Here is a 17,775-nt window from a genome sequence, read left to right as displayed (position 1 = left end):
GGGGGAGTTGTTCTCGTCGTCCTTTGTTCCGTCGATCTCTTCTCGTTTCTGAGTGTATCGCTGTTAGCCGTTGGGTCGGCCCATTAAGATCATCCTCGTCCGCTCGTACCTCAGCGCAATAGGCGTTGTGGATTTCCTCCCATGTGGTAGGGGGATATTTCATGAGGCGGCTCAGCAGCTTCTTGGTTGCCCTCGAACCATCTCTGCTTAGCCCGTTCTGGAAAGCGGCGACTGCCATACCTTCCGATACGTTTGGTAGACTCATCCTTACCCTGTTAAACCTTGCCAGGAAGTCCCTGAGTCCTTCTCCTGCATTTTGCCTGATGGCGAAGATGTCGTTGACCCTGGCCTCCGCTTTCTTCGTGCCTGCATGGGCTGTGACGAATTTATCCGCCATTTCCTCGAACGTTGATATTGCCTTAGCCGGTAGCTGAGAGTACCATGTTAAGGCCCCTCCTGTCAACGTCTCGCCAAACTTCTTCAGCAGTACCGACGGTACCTGTTCTTTCGATAGGTCGTTGCCCTTCACAGCGGTGACGTAGTGGATCAGATGATCCTCGGGATCTGTGGTTCCGTCATATACCCTTAAGTAGGGTGGCATCTTGAAGGTTTTTGGGGTGGAGTGAGGAGCAGCTTCTTCGGTGTATGGTTGTTCAACGAACCTTCCCACATCGCGTTTTGGTAGCAACTTGGGAGCACCGAGGATCTTGTCGACCCTCCCCTGATGTTCCTTCATCTGACCACGGAGCGCCTTGTTTTCATTTTCTATTTCTTCCATCTTCTTTAGGATGGCTGTTAGCGTGCCATCGTTGGTCTGTGTCTCGATGGGTCTGTTATTTACTAGTGTAGCTTCCGGTTCACCCACGGCAGCAGTGGTACCTACCGTTGGTGTACATACGATGTTATTTTGCGGTGACCTCTCAACCAAGCCACTTAGAGTGCTTGTTAGCCATCTTTCCAGTAGCTCTTTGACCGCTGAGGGTGCTTCCGTAGCCGCAGATGTGGAAGCTCCTTTTTCGTGCAAGATCGTCAGGTCTTCGGATGGAGAAGGTGAGATCTCTGCACCTGGTGTGATGCTAGGGGTTGCATTCAGGATGCCACCGTCACTGGCCTCGTTGAGAGGGCCCAGGAGATTGGTAGTGACACCCAACATGGCTTTCGATCTTGTGCTATTTTCTGCCATTTTTCTATTTTTGTGTAGTGTAGAGAGTGGTAGTTGGTTGATCTCTAGGTGGATACTATAATTTTGATTCTCAAAATCCCCACAGACGGCGCCAAGTTGTTTGGCTCAAAAGTTAACGATATACTTTGTAAGCGATAAAACAATCAAAAATAGAAAAGGGGTAAATCCTAATCAAATATAATAAGCCTAGAGATGCAAAGATGATAATATTGTTGTAGATCTGATATTGCAAAGTGATAATGTTTACCAATAAGATATTTTCGTTAGAGGTAGAGATATAGAGAGAAAAAGCCAGAAAAACGAGAGAGTTGTATTAGATCAGATCCCCCTTTTACAAGGTGGAGGTCTCCTTTATATAATAGGAGACCTTCCTCGAAAGAATCAAAAAGTTACAAAAATAGGTAACGTCTCCCTATCGTGGACGCTGAGTTCTAAACGATGTCGCTTTTGTCCTCACGGCCGAGTCGTACCCGCTACGTTGGTCGGCGTACACTCATTGGGCGTACCCACTGGTGTAGAGATACTGAGGGTCAAATTTGACCCTATACAGAGAGTTTGTACCTCCCTCTTTCCTGTCTCTATCTTTGTGATAGTTAAATTGTGGAAATTTAGTTAGTATTAGTTTAAGCATATTATTTGCGTACTTGTAGATGTTACTTGTTATCTTGTAGTTGGGTCCTATTCTGTGTTAGTGATTTTTTGTAGTATATCGTAGGTATAGTGGCTGTGGTCTGGGATGGTAGAGTAAGGTCTTGTCCTCCGGTGGTGGGAAAGGGGGTGGGGAGGGGGTCAGAGGGTGGGACGGGAGGCAGGGAGGGTAAGAAGAAAAAGGGAGCTTGTAGGTTGAGGATCGCATCATGGAACATAGGCACGCTGACGGGTAAGCCTATTGAGTTGGCGAAGATTCTCTAGAAGAGGAAGGTCAATATAGCTTGTGTCCAGATGACTGGGCGGGTAGGGTCGTAGGCGAGGAATGCGGACGGGTATAAGCTGTGGTACTCTGAGGTTGTGAAGGGTAAGAATGGAGTGGGTATCTTGGTGGATAGGGATCTTAGAGAGTTTTTGGTTGAGGTTAGGTGACTGAACGATAGACTAATGTTTATTAAGTTAGTGATTGGTGACTGCACCTTCAATGTCGTTAGCGATTACGCGTCGCAAGAGGGCTTGGATTAAGAGGTTAAAAGGCGCTTCTGGAGGGTTTGGATGAGATTGTGCGTAGCATTCCACCTGCTGAGAGGTTATTTATAGGAGGGTATTTCAATGGCCATATTGGGTCAGCTGTTGATGGCTATGGCGAGGTGCATGGTGGCTTCGGCCATGGGGATAGGAACGGAGGAGGTACCTCGGTGTTAGATTTTGCTAAGGCTTTCGAGCTGGTGATTGCAAACTTGACTTTTCCGAAGAGGTAGGAGCATCTAGTAACTTCCCAAAGTTCGATGGTGAAGACTCAGATTGATTACCTCCTCCTCAAAAGGTGTGATAGAGGGTTGTGCAAGGATTGCAAGGTTATCCCGGGCGAAACCCTCGCAGCTCAACATAGGCTCTAAGTAATGGACGTCGGTATTGTGATAAGGAGGAAGAGGAGGCATGCTCGTGGTCGACCGAGGATTAGATGGGGAGACTTAACTAAAGATAAAGTTCAAGAGTTGGAGGGGAGGCTATCAGCTATGGGAGCCTGGAGGAGTAGTGGGGACGCGAGCACTATGTGGACAACAACGGCGAACTATGTTAGGGAGGTGGCAAGAGAGGTGCAAGGGATATCGAAGGGTTACTCTGGCAGGCACCAAGGTGACTGGCGGTGGAATGACGTAGTTCAAGGAAAAGTGGAGGCGAAGAAGGTAGCGTATATGAAGTTGGCAGGGAGAACAAGCATGGAGGAGAGGATAGCGAATGGAAAAAGGTATAAGGTAGCGAGGAAGGAGGCAAAGCTGGCGGTCACGGAGGCTAAGAATGCAGCATTTGGTCATCTGTACGAGGAATTGGGGGGGGGAGGGGAGGGGGGAAGGCGGGGATAAGAAGTTGTTTTGGCTGGCTAAGGCAAGGGAGAGGAAGGCTCGGGATCTGGACCAAGTAAGTTGCATCAAAGACGAGGACGGTAGAGTATTGATGGGGGAGTCCCAGATTAAGCAGAGATGGAAGACGTATTTTCATGGTCTTTTAAATGATGAGGGGAACCGGGATATAGTGCTAGGGGATTTGGGGCATTTGGAGAGTCTCCTAGACTTTAGGTATTGCGGGAGCATTAAGGTGGAGGAGGTCGCGTGGGCTTTGCGTAAGATGAGTAGGGGTAGAGCGCTCGGGCCAGACGAAATCCCGGTTGAGTTTTGGAAGTGTGTGGGTAGAGCAGGCTTGGAGTGGTTGATTGGGCTGTTCAATGAAATTTTTAGGACGAAGAGGATGCCGGATGAGTAGAGGTGGAGTACAATGGTACCGTTGTACAAGAACAAAGTGATATCCAGTGTTGTAACAATTATAGGGGTATCAAGTTACTAAGTCATACCATGAAAGTTTGGGAGAGGGTGGTGGAGGTGAGGGTGAGGAAGATGGTGTCTATATCCGACAATCAGTTTGGGTTCATGTGGGGTCGCTCGACTACGGAAGCTATACACCTTATTAGGAGGTTGGTGGAACAATACAGGGATAAATGGAAGGATCTACACATGGTGTTTATCAACTTGGAGAAAGCATATGACAAGGTCCCTAGGGAGGTGCTCTGGAGATGTCTTGAGGCAAAGGGTGTGCCGGTAGCTTACATCAGAGCGATCAAGGACATATATGATGGAGCTAAGACTAAGGTTAGGACTGTGGGAGGCGACTCGGTGCATTTCCCAGTTGTTATGGGGTTACACCAAGGCTCTGCGCTTAGCCCGTTCTTATTTACATTGGTGATGGATGCACTGACAAACCATATTCAAGGGGATGTGCCATGGTGTATGTTATTCGCTGATGACATAGTTCTAATTGATGAGACGCGAGACGGTGTTAACGACAGGTTGGAGGCTCGGAGGCAGGCCCTCGAGTCTAAGGGTTTCAAGTTGAGCAGGACTAAGACAGACTACCTGGAGTGTAAGTTCAGTGCTGAGTCAAGGGAAGTAGGCAGGGACGTGAGGCTTGGATCACAGGTCACCCCCAAGCGAGGTAGTTTCAAGTAACTTGGATTAGTTATCCAGGGGAACAGAGAGATCGACAAGGACGTCACTCACCGTATAGGGGCATGCTGGATGAAATGGAGGCTAGCATCTGGAGTCTTGTGTGACAAAAAAGTGCCACCTATACTCAAAGGTAAGTTTTATAGAGCTGTGGTTAGACCAGCCATGTTGTTCGGGGCAGAGTGTTGGTCGGTCAAGAACTCTCATATCCATAAGATGAAGGTAGCAGAGATGAGGACATTGAGGTGGATGTGCGGCCACACTAGGACAGATAAGATTAGGAATAAGGATATTTGGGAGAAGGTGAGCGTGGCCCCAGTGGATGACAAGATGCGGGAAGCAAGGTTTATATGGTTCAGACACGTGCGGAGGAGAAGCCTTGATGCTCCGGTGAGGAGGTGTGAGCGGTTGGCTTTGGCGGGTAGAGAAGAGGTAGAGGGCGACCTAAGAAGTATTGGGGAGAGGTGATTAGGCAGGACATGGCACGACTGCAGATTTCCGAGGACATGGCCTGATCTCGTCCAAGTCACACCTCTATTCGAGGATATGAAACGGTCGATACAATTGTAATACCCAACAGAGTCGGGGTCGAATTACACAAGGAGCTATGAGATTGGGATTTAGGAGTATATATTACGGTATATGAGTTTGAACTATCTTTGATTACACTTCCACAAATTTGGTTGGTTTCATAGCTAAATTAAACTAAGATTGCAAATAAGTAATTGAAACTAAGAAATTGTGTTTTTGTTGTTGTTTTCAAATATTGTAAAAGGCCTAGTTCTATGACCTTCACCTAGGTATTTGCCTAATGGGTTGTACACTATAAAGCTTGTTTTGCTGGTCGGGGTGTATTATAGCTATCAGCACTAAATACCTCTCGGTAAGAGAGTGATTTTGCCCAATTTGGTTTTCTCAAGTCCAAATGGGTATTGAACAAAATAGTTGATAAATGCTCAAGTCGGGTTTTACTATCTCTAGGTTCAACCCTTTAATTGGAACTATCAATCTCTTGATTTCATCCGAAATTCTTGTTAGCCAAGTTTTCCTAGACTAAGTCTCTCTTTCTCAAGTAGAGACCAAGTCAAATAGGCATGAACTAATGTTTGCAACCATTAATTTTATGATAAAAGGCAAGAACAACGCTAAATAATCAACACCCAACCATAAACAAGCCATAATTTAAACACCCATTAGGTTTACACACTAGGGGGTCACAACCCTAGATAAAAATTTAGCTACTCATAATGGGTAATAAAGAAAACAAGGTAGAAGAGAAGATAAAACTTATATTCAAATATTAAAAGACCAAAATCCAATGTTAAATCACCAAAGTAAGCTAAAATTGCCTAAAGCAGTAGAGAAAAATGGCTACAGGAGTTTGGATATTCAAAACTTGACCTAATTTCGTGAAAGAAGTCTGTTTATACACAGCTAAAATTTTTTGGATAAAATTGCCCTTTCGAAGGTTCTACGGCCGCACAATTCCATGTGCGGTCCGCACTTCTTCTTCAGACTTGACAGGAGCTGGGTCTGCGCAACACAATTCTGGGATGCAACCGCATCTTAAGTGTTCTGCGGTCCGCACAAATCCTAGTGCGACCGCACAGGGCCTTTCTGGGGACCGTATATTTCCTGAGTGCGGTCGCATAGCTAATTTCTACAGCCGCACAATTATTGTGCAGTCCACATTTCTTTTTGAGCTTGAAGTGAACTCTCTGAACTTTGGTTGTTGAGTAACTTCTGCGGCCGCACAATAATTGTGCGGTTCGCACTTTGCACTGGGGATCTACTGAATTTCCTTAACATTCTGCGGCCGCAGATAGAATTCTGCGGTCCGCACTTGAGCCCTTATGCCTGCTTTTTTTCCTTGAGTTCACATTACTCCTCTTTGAGTCGGATTTCATCTTTGTGGCTCATTTCCCAATACTCCTGCAATTTAGCATATTTCATCAGTTTTCGGGAATATAATTAAAAAGTTTTAGACTAAAACGAAAACTAAAAGGCGCTAATAAGTAGTCAAAATCCCCACTTATCATGGCCCTTGATAGGAAGGTCTGGAGGTCAAGCATTAGGGTTGTAGACTAGGGGGTAGTCGAGCTTTTTCTACTTCATACCGGGGGTGAGGCGGGTTTGATAGGGTTGATCTTAGACGGTTAGTGGTTAATGGTTAATGTTGAGTCCACACTATCCTTTCCGTTTATCATAGCCCCGGGCCTTAATTACTGGTTATTGTTATGGCATGTCATCTATTTTATGGTTTTTATGCTTCTATTACTATTTTTATGGTTTCTGCTGACGTTACTGATGAATTGTCTAATCTTGTTTTATTTCCATTTTCCTGAGCCGAGGGTCTATCGGAAACAACATCTCTGCCCCATCGGGGTAGGGTTAAGGTCTACGTACACACTACCCTCTCCAGACTCCACTTTATGGGATTTTATCGAGTCGTTGTTATTGTTGTTTTGACTCTATACCAAGCTATTTGTAATAATGTTGTCAAAATGCATACTAATACGCTAAACCTACTGTGCCTTCAAGCATATTCAGCAAGGTAATTTAAAGACATCATAGTAAATAAATCAACATGTAATTCAACTACAATAGTATCACCCACGTTTGAAGCTTTACATGTTTTCAGTAATTTTTATACAAGAAAGAAGGTGGCTGTGACCAGAATAATTTAATAAATGTAATAAGTAAATGTAATAAGTAACTTTGACCCAAAAAAAAAAAAAAGAGAGAGAGAAAGGCTTGGATTAAGCGTCGTGTCTTAGTACGCCGACCCACACCCACTTTACTTTGCGGCCCAAAGCCCAATCCTTTTTTATTTCTCTTTACTAGCCTAATAAAATGGCAATCTCAATTTTGAGATACTAGACTGCTAGGCAAAGATCACTTTTAGCCCATAACTGAAACTATTTATATGAAGTAGCAAAAAAGGTATATAAAATTTGTATATTTTTTGTATATAATATACAGAATATATATATATATATATATAAAATATATACACAACATATACATTTTTCGGCTATACTGTGTCATTTTTCCCACTACACATCATAATCCAAAAGAATAACCAAGAAACTAAACTACTATTTTTTTCAGAACCTTTGTGTAACTGTGATTTCATGTTTTAAAAGCAAATAGCTACCTACTTAAACGCTTAAACTAAAAATAATCGGCGGATATATAACATATGTATAATCTATCTATGGTGTATACGGTCAAAATCGGGTATGATCAATTTTCTGGGCTCGAGGGGTCACCCTAAGTTCAAGTTCTAGATGGACCGAGTTTGAGCTTGATGGATCAGGCTCGAGCACGATGACACAGTACAAGGCTCGAAGAACCAAGTGTTCGAAGAACGTCGAAGCCTAATATGACTGGCCTCGAGATAATGCCGTTATGGATTTATAACAGAATGAGCAAGATTCCTGCCACGTCCCCAAGATCGTGGCGTAAATTCCGGAATAGATTTGTACGTATCCGTACTAGGCGGTAAGACAGTTGTTCCAATAAGATTCTTTACTGTAAATGGAAATGTACCTTATTTAGCGTTTCCCTATTATATAAAGGAGACCCCAATCATTTGTAAAGACATTCAATCATTGGCAAAGAATATACTCTCTTACTTTTCTCGCTCATTGGTTCATCAGAATTGTCCTATAGCTTTCATTATTCTTGCTTTATTGTTCTTGATCCATCTCGAGGTCACTTTGGCTCGACGTCGAGACTGGTCTACATTCTGGTTCGATTTTACTTGTTCCTTTCATTTATACTTCAAGTTTCTTGGTTAATAATTAGTATTGAATTAAATCACGTATCTTTAAAACCATAAATAAAATTTAATTATTACTCGTATTTTCGAGGTAAATAGTTTGGCGCCCACTGTGGGGCTAAAGATAATAGTGATTATTTCAGTATTGATTCTGATAACACACGTTATTTTCACACTTGTTCTTGTCAAGAATTTTTGTTCTCAGGATTAAACATGTCAAACTCGCAAAACGCACCCGTTCACGACAACGAAGGTCTTGGATTTCATGGGGAAAACAATAATGTATGGGTTGGTGTACCACCGCTAAACCCTGGGGAAGTGCCAAATGTGGAACCAGTTGATGTTAGTTCACACATTGCTTTGTATGCAGATCTAGGCGCAGACCCCGGAGGAAGTGTACGCAGGGAAGCCCGATCTGGGTGCCAAGGAACACAGAGTATAGGAGATGGGGGAGTCAGCCTCCAAGTGATATTCGAGATGCGGCAAGCTCAACAGATTGACATCGCTCAACTTCAAAGTCAGGATAAAACTCCGAGTATAACCAAACCAGAAAACACTCGACGTGCTGAACCGGCGCTAAAGAGGTCAAACGAAAATGGTTCGGTGGCTGACCCCACAATTATAAGGATGCTCGAAGAGCTCACCAAGAGGATCGAGTCCGGGGTAAGAAGATTGAGGACAATGACAAAAAGTTGGAGACTTATAACTCCCGTGTTGATCAAATACCGGGGGCATCCCCGATCTTGAAAGGTTTAGATGCCAAAACGTTCATACAAAAATCATTCCCTCAGAGCGCGGCTCCGATACCCATTACTAAAAAGTTTTGCATGCCCGATATAGCCAAATATAACGAGACAACCGACCCTAATGAGCATATTACCTCATATACTTGCAGGATTAAAGGAAACGACCTGAATGATAATGAGATCGAGTCAGTATTGTTGAAAACATTTGGGGAAACTTTGTCAAAAGGAGCCATGATTTGGTACCACAACTTGCCCCCGAACTCTATCAATTCGTTTGCTATGTTAGCAGACGCCTTCGTGAAAGCACATGTTGGGGCCATAAAGGTGGCGACGAGGAAATTGGACGTTTTTAAGATAAAATAGAGGAACGACGAGATGTTAAGGAAGTTCGTGTCCCGGTTTCAGATGGAGCGAATGGAATTACCACCGATCTCGGATGACTAGGCAGTACAGGCTTTTATGCAGGGTTTGAATGGGCGGAGTTCGATTGAGTCTCGACAATTAAAGTAGAATCTGATCGAGTATCCAGTTGTGAAGTGGTCAGACGTGCATAATCGTTATCAATCGAAGATCACGGTCGAGGACGACCAGTTGGGAGCCCCCTCGAGTTCAGTTCATCCTAATAGATTGGCAGCCAAGCCCCCGAGGGATACAGATAGGGAATCGACATCAAATAAGGAACGGTATCAGCCGTATGTCGATCAGAGAAACAACAGCTCGGGTCGTAACGCTCCTCGAAATGATCGGAGAAATGATCGAGGTCAAATCTCTCGGGGACTCATGAGTAAGAATGGGTTTGACAAACATACCAACCTTGTGGAAGCACCTCGATTGTCGGAGTATAATTTTAGCGTAGATACATCGGGGATCGTGTCAACTATTGGAAGAATCATAGACATCAGGTGGCCCAGGCCAATACAAACCGATCCTTCTCAAAGGAATCCAAACTTGATGTGTAAGTATCATGGCACACATGGCCATAGAACCGAAGACTGCAGGCAGCTAAGGGAGGAGGTAGCTCGGTTGTTCAACGAGGGTCACCTTTCAGAATTCCTCAGTGATCGAGCTAAAAACCACTTCATGGAAAGAGATGCAAACAAAAAAAATGAGCAGGAAGAACCGCAGCATGTAATCCATATGATCGTTGGCGGTGTCGATGTTCCACATGGGCTTGTGTTCAAACGCACCAAGGTGTCGATCACCAGACAAAAACGGACTCGGAGCTATATGCCCAAGGACGTCCTATCATTCTATGATGAGGAAGCGGAAGGCATATCTCAGCCGCACAATGATGCCCTGGTAATTTCTATTTTGTTAAATAAAATTCAAGTTAAACGTATTCTAGCGGATCCAGGTAGCTCAGCAAACATAATCAGATCGATGGTCGTAGAACAGCTCGGCCTACAGGATCAGATTGTACCTGCATCTCGGGTCTTAAATGGCTTCAACATGGCAAGCGAAACAACGAAGGGGGAGATAATCCTACCAGTGAACGTAGACGGGACCATCCAAGATACAAAATTCTATGTCATCGAAGGCGACATGAGGTATAATGCACTCCTCGGGAGGCTATGGATCCACAACATAAGGGCAGTACATTCATCCTTTCATCAGATGATGAAGTTCCCAACAGAGGATGGTGTAAAAATGATTTACAGAGAGCAACACGCTGCAAAGAAAATGTTTGCAGTCGATGAAGTGATATCGGTACCAGTGCCTTCGACCTCGGAAAAGTCAAGCACCAAAGATAAGCAGACGGCTAAATAGCAATCACCACCCCCAACCTCGACTGAATCGGAGAAACAGGTAATCGAAGACGAAGAAGAGGATCTCCTTACTCCTCGAAATTTCGTCGTTCCCGAAGAGTCCGATGCAACCAAGTCGACAGTCGAGGAACTAGAACAGGTCATTCTCATCGAGTATATGCCCGAGAAAAGGTATACCTGGGAACGGGGTTAACCCCCGAACTCATGGAAAAACTCATTCAATTTCTTATCGATAATATGGATTGATTTGTTTGGTCCCATTTAGACATGACAGGGATCCTGCCGAAAATAACAACGCACCGGCTAAGCATCGACCCCAGGTTCAAACCAGTGAAGGAAAAACGGAGGCCCCAGTCCGAGGTGAAGCATGCATTCACAAAGGATGAGGTAACCAAAATTCTTAAAATAGGGTCTATTCGGGAGGTAAAATACCCCGAGCTGTTAGCCAATCAGATCCTTACCTTTCTCGATGCCTACTCCGGGTACAATCAGATTCAGATGAACCCGAAGGACCAGGAAAAAACCTCGTTTATCACTAAGTTTGGAACTTATTGCTATAACATAATGCCCTTCGGGCTAAAAAATGCAGGAGCTACATACCAAAGCCTAGTTAACAAAATGTTCGAGGAACAAATAGGTAAATCGATGGAAGTTTACATTGATGATATGTTGGTTAAGTCTCTGCGCGCAGAAGACCGTTTAACTCATTTGCAATAGATAAAATCTTGAGGAAGTACAACATGAAGCTTAACCCGGAGAAATGTGCCTTCAGAGTCGGCTCGGGTAAGTTCCTCGGCTTCATGGTATCGAATCGGGGTATCGAAATCAACCCCGACAAGATCAAGGCTATCGAGGATATCACGATCGTGGATAGTGTGAAGGTCGTGCAAAGGCTAACAGGACGAATAGCCGCCTTGTGACGGTTCATTTCGAGGTCATCAGATCGAAGTCATAGGTTCTTTTCCTTGCTTAAAAAGAAAAAGGATTTCGCATGGACCCCGGAATGCCAGCAAGCCTTAGAAGAATTGAAGCGATACTTATCGAGCTCGCCTTTGTTTCACACCCCGAAGAAAGATGAAAAGCTTTACTTATATTTGGTAGTGTCCGAGATAGCGATAAGTGGGGTACCAGTTCGAGAAAAGCAAGGTACGCAAGTCCCTGTTTATTATGTAACCGAACTCTAGGAGATGATGAAACTAGATACCTCAATTAGAAAAATTATCACTTGCATTGATAAGCGCATCTAGAAAGCTAAAGCCATATTTTCAGTGTCATCCTATATGTGTGTTAACCACTTACCCCCTTCGAAATGTTTTGCATAAGTCCGAACTATCGGGCCAGTTGGCCAAATGGGCCGTCGAACTTGGCGGGTATGATATCGAGTATCAACCCCGAACGGCCATCAAGTCTCAAATCCTAACTGACTTCGTGGCCGATTTTACGCTGACCCTCGTACCCGAAGTGGAGAAAGAACTCCTGCTAAGATCAGGTACATCATCGGGGGTATGGACCCTTTTCACAGACATGCCTTGAATGTGAAAGGTCCGGGCTTGGCATTGTTTTGAAGCCACCTACAGGTAGTACCATTAGACAATCTATCAAAACTTCTAGGTTGACTAATAATGAGGCCGAGTATGAGGCCATGATTGCAGGTCTCGAGCTAGCTAAAAGCTTGGGGCAGAAGTCATTGAAGCCAAGTGCGATTCACTGTTGGTGGTAAACCAAGTAAACAAAAGTTTTGAAGTTCGAGAGGATAGGATGCAACGGTACTTGGATAAGCTACAGGTAACTTTGCACTGCTTCAAGGAGTGGACTCTAGATCATGTGCCCCGAGAACAAAATAGTGAGGCCGATGCACTTGCTAATTTGGGGTCATCGGTTGAAAAAGATGATATCGTCCCGGGGACTGTCATCCAATTATCAAGGTCTGTGGTTGAAGAGGGTCATGCCGAGATAAATTCTACAAGTTTGACTTGGGATTGGAGGAATAAGTATATCGATTATTTGAAAAATGGAAAACTCCCATCGGACCACAAATAATCGATGGCCCTACGAACCAAGGCTGCTAGGTTCACATTAGACGAAAATGGAACATTGTACAGGAGGACGTTCGATGGACCATTAGCTGTATGTTTAGGGCCGGGGAAAACCGATTATGTTCTATGAGAAATCCACGAAGGTACTTGTGGGAATCACTCCGGCGCCGAGTCTTTGATTCGCAAAATTATTAGAGCAGGGTATTACCGGGACAGCATGGAAAAAGATACTAAGGATTTTGTCAAAAAATGTGATAAGTGCCAACGGTTTGCATCGATGATCCATCAGCCCGGAGAGCAACTCCACTCAGTCCTATCCCCGTGGCCTTTCATGAAATGGGGAATGGACATAGTCGGCCCTCTACCAACGGCCCCAGGTAAAGCTAAATTCATTTTGTTTATGACTGATTATTTTTCTAAATGCGTGGAATCACAGACGTTCGAGAAGGTCAGGGAAAAGGAAGTTATTGACTTCTTTTGGGACCACATCATATGTCGGTTCAGGATGCCTGCCGAGATTGTGTGTGACAGTAGAAAGCAATTCGTCGGCAAAAAGGTAACAGAGTTCCTCGAAGCACATAAAATAAAGAGGATCTTATCAATACCGTACCACCCAACCGGAAATGGACAGGCCGAGTCAACACACAAAACTATCATCCAAAACCTAAAGAAAAGGTTGGACGATGCATAAGGAAAATGGAGAGAAGTTCTACCCGAGGTCCTTTGGGCATATCGAACGACATCGAAGTCCAGCACAGGGGCCACCCCATTCTCTTTAGTATATGGCTCCGAGGCCTTAATCCCTGTCGGGGTCGGTGAACCCAACGCCAGGTTTCGACATGCATCGGAGGAGTTAAATCACGAGGCTATGAATACTAGCCTCGAGCTATTAGATGAAAAACAAGAGGCAGCACTTGTTCGGATGGCCGCGCAGAAGCAAAGAATCGAGAGATACTATAATAGAAGGACCAACCTTCGACACTTTGGAATTGGGGACTTAGTTCTACGGAAAGTTACCCTCAATATTCGAGATCCAAATGAAGGGAAACAAGGCCCAAATTGGGAAGGATCGTACCGAGTCATCGGAGTTGTCGGTAAAGGATCTTACAAACTTAGCACGATGGAAGGTGAGCAATTGCCGAACAATTGGAATGTGTCAGTGCTCAAACGATATTATTGCTAAGGTATGACTTTCTCCTTTTGTCCATTTGAATTTGAAACTAACCCATCGCAGGTGTTCGATCGAAGATACCAAAGGCACCTTTTTACACGAAGGCCTTAGGTTTTAAAGCACGCGTTGCACTCTTTTTCCCTTAGATCGGATTTTGTCCCAAATGGGTTTTACCGGCGAGGTTTTTAACGAGGAAACAACTATGTGCTACCCAAGGAGAACTCAACAGTATCCAAGGCTTCTTTTCAATCAACCCCGAATACTGGGGGCATCACCCTCGGAGATCATATTTTCAAGGAAAACACTTCACGCCAAAGAGGACCTCGATAGGAAAACTTTGTAATGGACCAAACGGTCGGATGAACCGTGTCCATGTAGAATAGTCGAGCCCCGACGGCAAAACATGTACGCATGTACCAATTATTCAAAGAAGCATTCTTTCTATATCAAAAAACTTTGTCTGTCAAAAAAGTCTACTTTTATATGAGCTTCATACTTATAATTCTATGGAAAATGGCTGAAGGGCCAAACGCAAATACACCCTGAATACTCGGGAAATGTCATCGACAAGAAACACGACCGAGTCATTGAAAACTCGAATTCATAAGACCTCGAAGAGGCATCCCCTCGATATAAAGGCCAAGGCCATCATACTCGGGGACTATCAGAAGGTTATCGGGAAACAAGTCCAAGAGACATACCCGAAGGCTACGGCCACATTAAAAGCTTTGGCCATATTAAAGACTACGGTCATATAAAAGGCTACGGCCAAAATAATGCGGCTCGGAGATGTCCGACTTCCGCCATAAATTAAAGGCGTTCAAACACTTTGAAAAACCGGTTAAATCAGGCTACTCTCGGCAAAAGCAAATGATAAAGGGATTCGATAAAATCAGCCCTCGAATAATTTAAAGGCTTCGATAACATCAGCCTTCGAAAAAGCCTCAAGAGGTATTCGATTATCGTTACACAAACGAATTACAAATAAGGTTCCGATCGGTCGAACCTTCGAAAAACCCAACGGGTACAAAAAACACATGCTAAGGCATAGAAAAATTTTTACTAAGTCTTTTAGCCAAAAAGAGGGAAAATTATAGCCATTTTAAAGGCAAAATTGGCCCGACCTAAAAAAGCCAAAGGGCCGACCTAAAAGAGCCTAAGGGCTGACCTAAAAGAGCCTAAGGGCCGATGTAAAAAGTCCTAAGGGCCAAAACATATAGAGTTAGAGACCTCACTCTCACTCAACTCAGACTCAAGAGTCCCGAGCTCGCGTCAAATTAACCAGGGCATTAACGAAAACCTTAAGAGGTATTTTGTTATACGTTCGAAGATCGCCCATTAATTATTAAAAAACCTAAGGGTTTATACTATTCAAATCCGATCCTACGTTCGCCTGATCATTGAAGTTATTAAAATCTTCCACAAAATAAAGACAAAGCAGAATTTAATACAAATCGAAGAAGAAGCAAAAAAAATTTACAGTAGCCACGAGGGGCCTTACACAAAAATAGAGAAACAAAAACGAAAGCCTAAGGACCTAATCTATTTTGGAGGCCAGATCCTCGGGAGCCGCATCTTCGGGAACCTCCTCCTCAGGGACTCCTTCCTCGTCTCCCTCGCCCTCAGAGCCAGTAACAGAATCTTCGTCATCAGAGGAAACGAGGAACTTGGCATCGGCCTCAAGTGATTTTTCTTGGGCTATCTCATTGGTGGGGTCGAAACCTCGAGCGTGAATTTCTTCGAGGGTCTCCCTCCAGGCTTGACACTTGGCCAAATCGCTGACCCGCTTCTCCCGGTCGGAGGCCTCCCTTAGCTCCACCTGAACAGCCTCGGCATCCCTTAGGTATACGGCGATGGTCTTATCAGTCGTGGCCTTCGTCTTCTCTATTTTAACCTTGGCTTCAGCAACCTCAGCCTCGGCTTCAGCAAGTTTTGTCTCGAGCTCCTCGATTTTCTTGGCCTGGGCCAGGTTTTTCACTTTAATACCTCGGAGCTGAGTCTCAGTCGAGGCCAGTTGGGATAGAGCAGCCTCTTTATCAGCAGCAAGCTGATCCATGTTCTCCTTCCATCGGTGGCAATCAGTCTTAACCTGATCGACCTCGCCCCGAAGTTGCCCGATCATCTCCAACTTCTGCTGCAGCTGAGACATTGAAGTGTTAGCCCTCGAAGTAAGGCCAAGGAGTCCATACTCTTTTAAAATCACGGTTACCTTCTTATCTAGCTCGACCTCGTTTTTTCGAGCTTTGGCCAAATCAGCCCGGAGGTCCTTGAGCTTCTCCTCCTTTTGGCTACAAAGGAGCCTCAGGGCCTTCTCCTCATCTGAAGATTTCCTAAGCTCGGCCTCACATTGGCTAGCCTCGGCCCTGAACTTGATGATGGCCTGCACAAAAAACAAAGGGGTATCAATCAGGACAAGAGAAGAAAACCAGAAATTTTACAACGTTAAAAGTAAGTGCTTACCCGAGAGAAGAGACGGTGAGCCTCTTCAAAGAAGGTAGACGCGTCATTAAGTTCGGCAGCATCCTCGACCCCGTTGAAGCAGTCTTGAAAGGGATCTTCCTCAAGGACCTTGCTCGGGTCGGGCGTTCGCAAAGCTCGAGCGTCCTTTATCGCCTCCTCGGGGTAAGATGGTAGAGAAGGGGAGTGACCTATTATCACGGCCCCGAGCTCTCCACTCGGGGCGCTCTGATTGGTGTCGATATTTTTAGCTCTTGCTCCCTCGGTGTACTTATGGAAGGCGGAGGAATAACCTCGACTTCAGGGGACTCGGGGGCTTCCCCTGAATCTTTCTTCGGAATTTCCTCACCACGAGGTAAGGTCTCCAGTCAGAGGGCTTGGCGGCCTCGACCGGTTTCCTTGTTCGGATCAATAAAGCCAATTCTTCACCCTCATCTTCTTCATCATCCAGGAATTGGTGGACCGAATCTACTTCCACGTGAATGAGTTTCTTCGTTAGCCTTCGAGCAAGGGCTTTCTTGTCTTGAGGATCTTCGGGCTTCGAAACCCTTTTCCTCTTGTTATCCTTTCCCGATTTAGGAACCGTGGACTTGGTCTCTTCTCCAGGAGGGGCTGGCCTCATCTCAGAAAAATCTCCGAGGCCTGCATAAATCAAGAACCGAGCATGAGGAAACCAATGGCTACAGTAAAGGGGGAAAGCGTCAAAAGGCTTACAAAGAAACACTCACCATGATTTTTTGCTTCCCATTTTCCCTTCGATAAGTCACGCCACTTGCACTCGTCATACGAGGAGGTTGCGGCTAACTTTCGGACCCAGTTTTCAAGGTCAGGGATCGCGTGGGCCGTCCACGCTTCGGCTGCAAAAAGGATATAAGCATCACGCAACGAAGGAACAGGATATAAGAAAACACTAAGGGAAAGACTTCACTTACGCTCATGATTCCATTTCTCCGGGAACGACATTTTTTCCTTGGGGATGATGTCCAAGGTCCTCACTCGGATGAACCGGCTCATCCAGCCTTGGTCTTTGGCCTCGTCATTGCTAGCAAAGAAGGCTTTGTTCGATCGGCGTTGAAGCTTGATCAGACCTCGGAAAAGTTGAGGCTGATATAATCGGATAAGGTGATTGAGGGTAAACTCCAGTCCCCTAGCTTTGATAGAGAAATAACGGAGCATGATTACTATGCTCCAAAAGGAGGGTGAATCTGGCCAAGGGTGACTTGATATCTTTTGTAGAAATCAATCACGACCGGATCAAGAGGCCCCAGTGTGAAGGAGTAAGTGTAAACACTCAGAAACCCCTCCACGTGGGTGGTGACATTCTCTTCGGGGGTCGAGATTTGTACCACGACCTTATCCCCCCAGCCACAATCCTTTTTCACGGCCTCGAGGTGTTTCTCCTTTATCGAACAGATATACCTCGAGGCATGTTCATATCGACCAGGAACTGCAGGGGGGTTTTATACGTCGAAGTCTTTCTTTA

This window comes from Nicotiana attenuata, chromosome 3 (genome assembly GCF_001879085.1).
Source record: "Nicotiana attenuata strain UT chromosome 3, NIATTr2, whole genome shotgun sequence".
Classification (NCBI taxonomy): Eukaryota; Viridiplantae; Streptophyta; class Magnoliopsida; order Solanales; family Solanaceae; genus Nicotiana; species Nicotiana attenuata.
Note: the sequence above shows the minus strand (reverse complement) of the source record.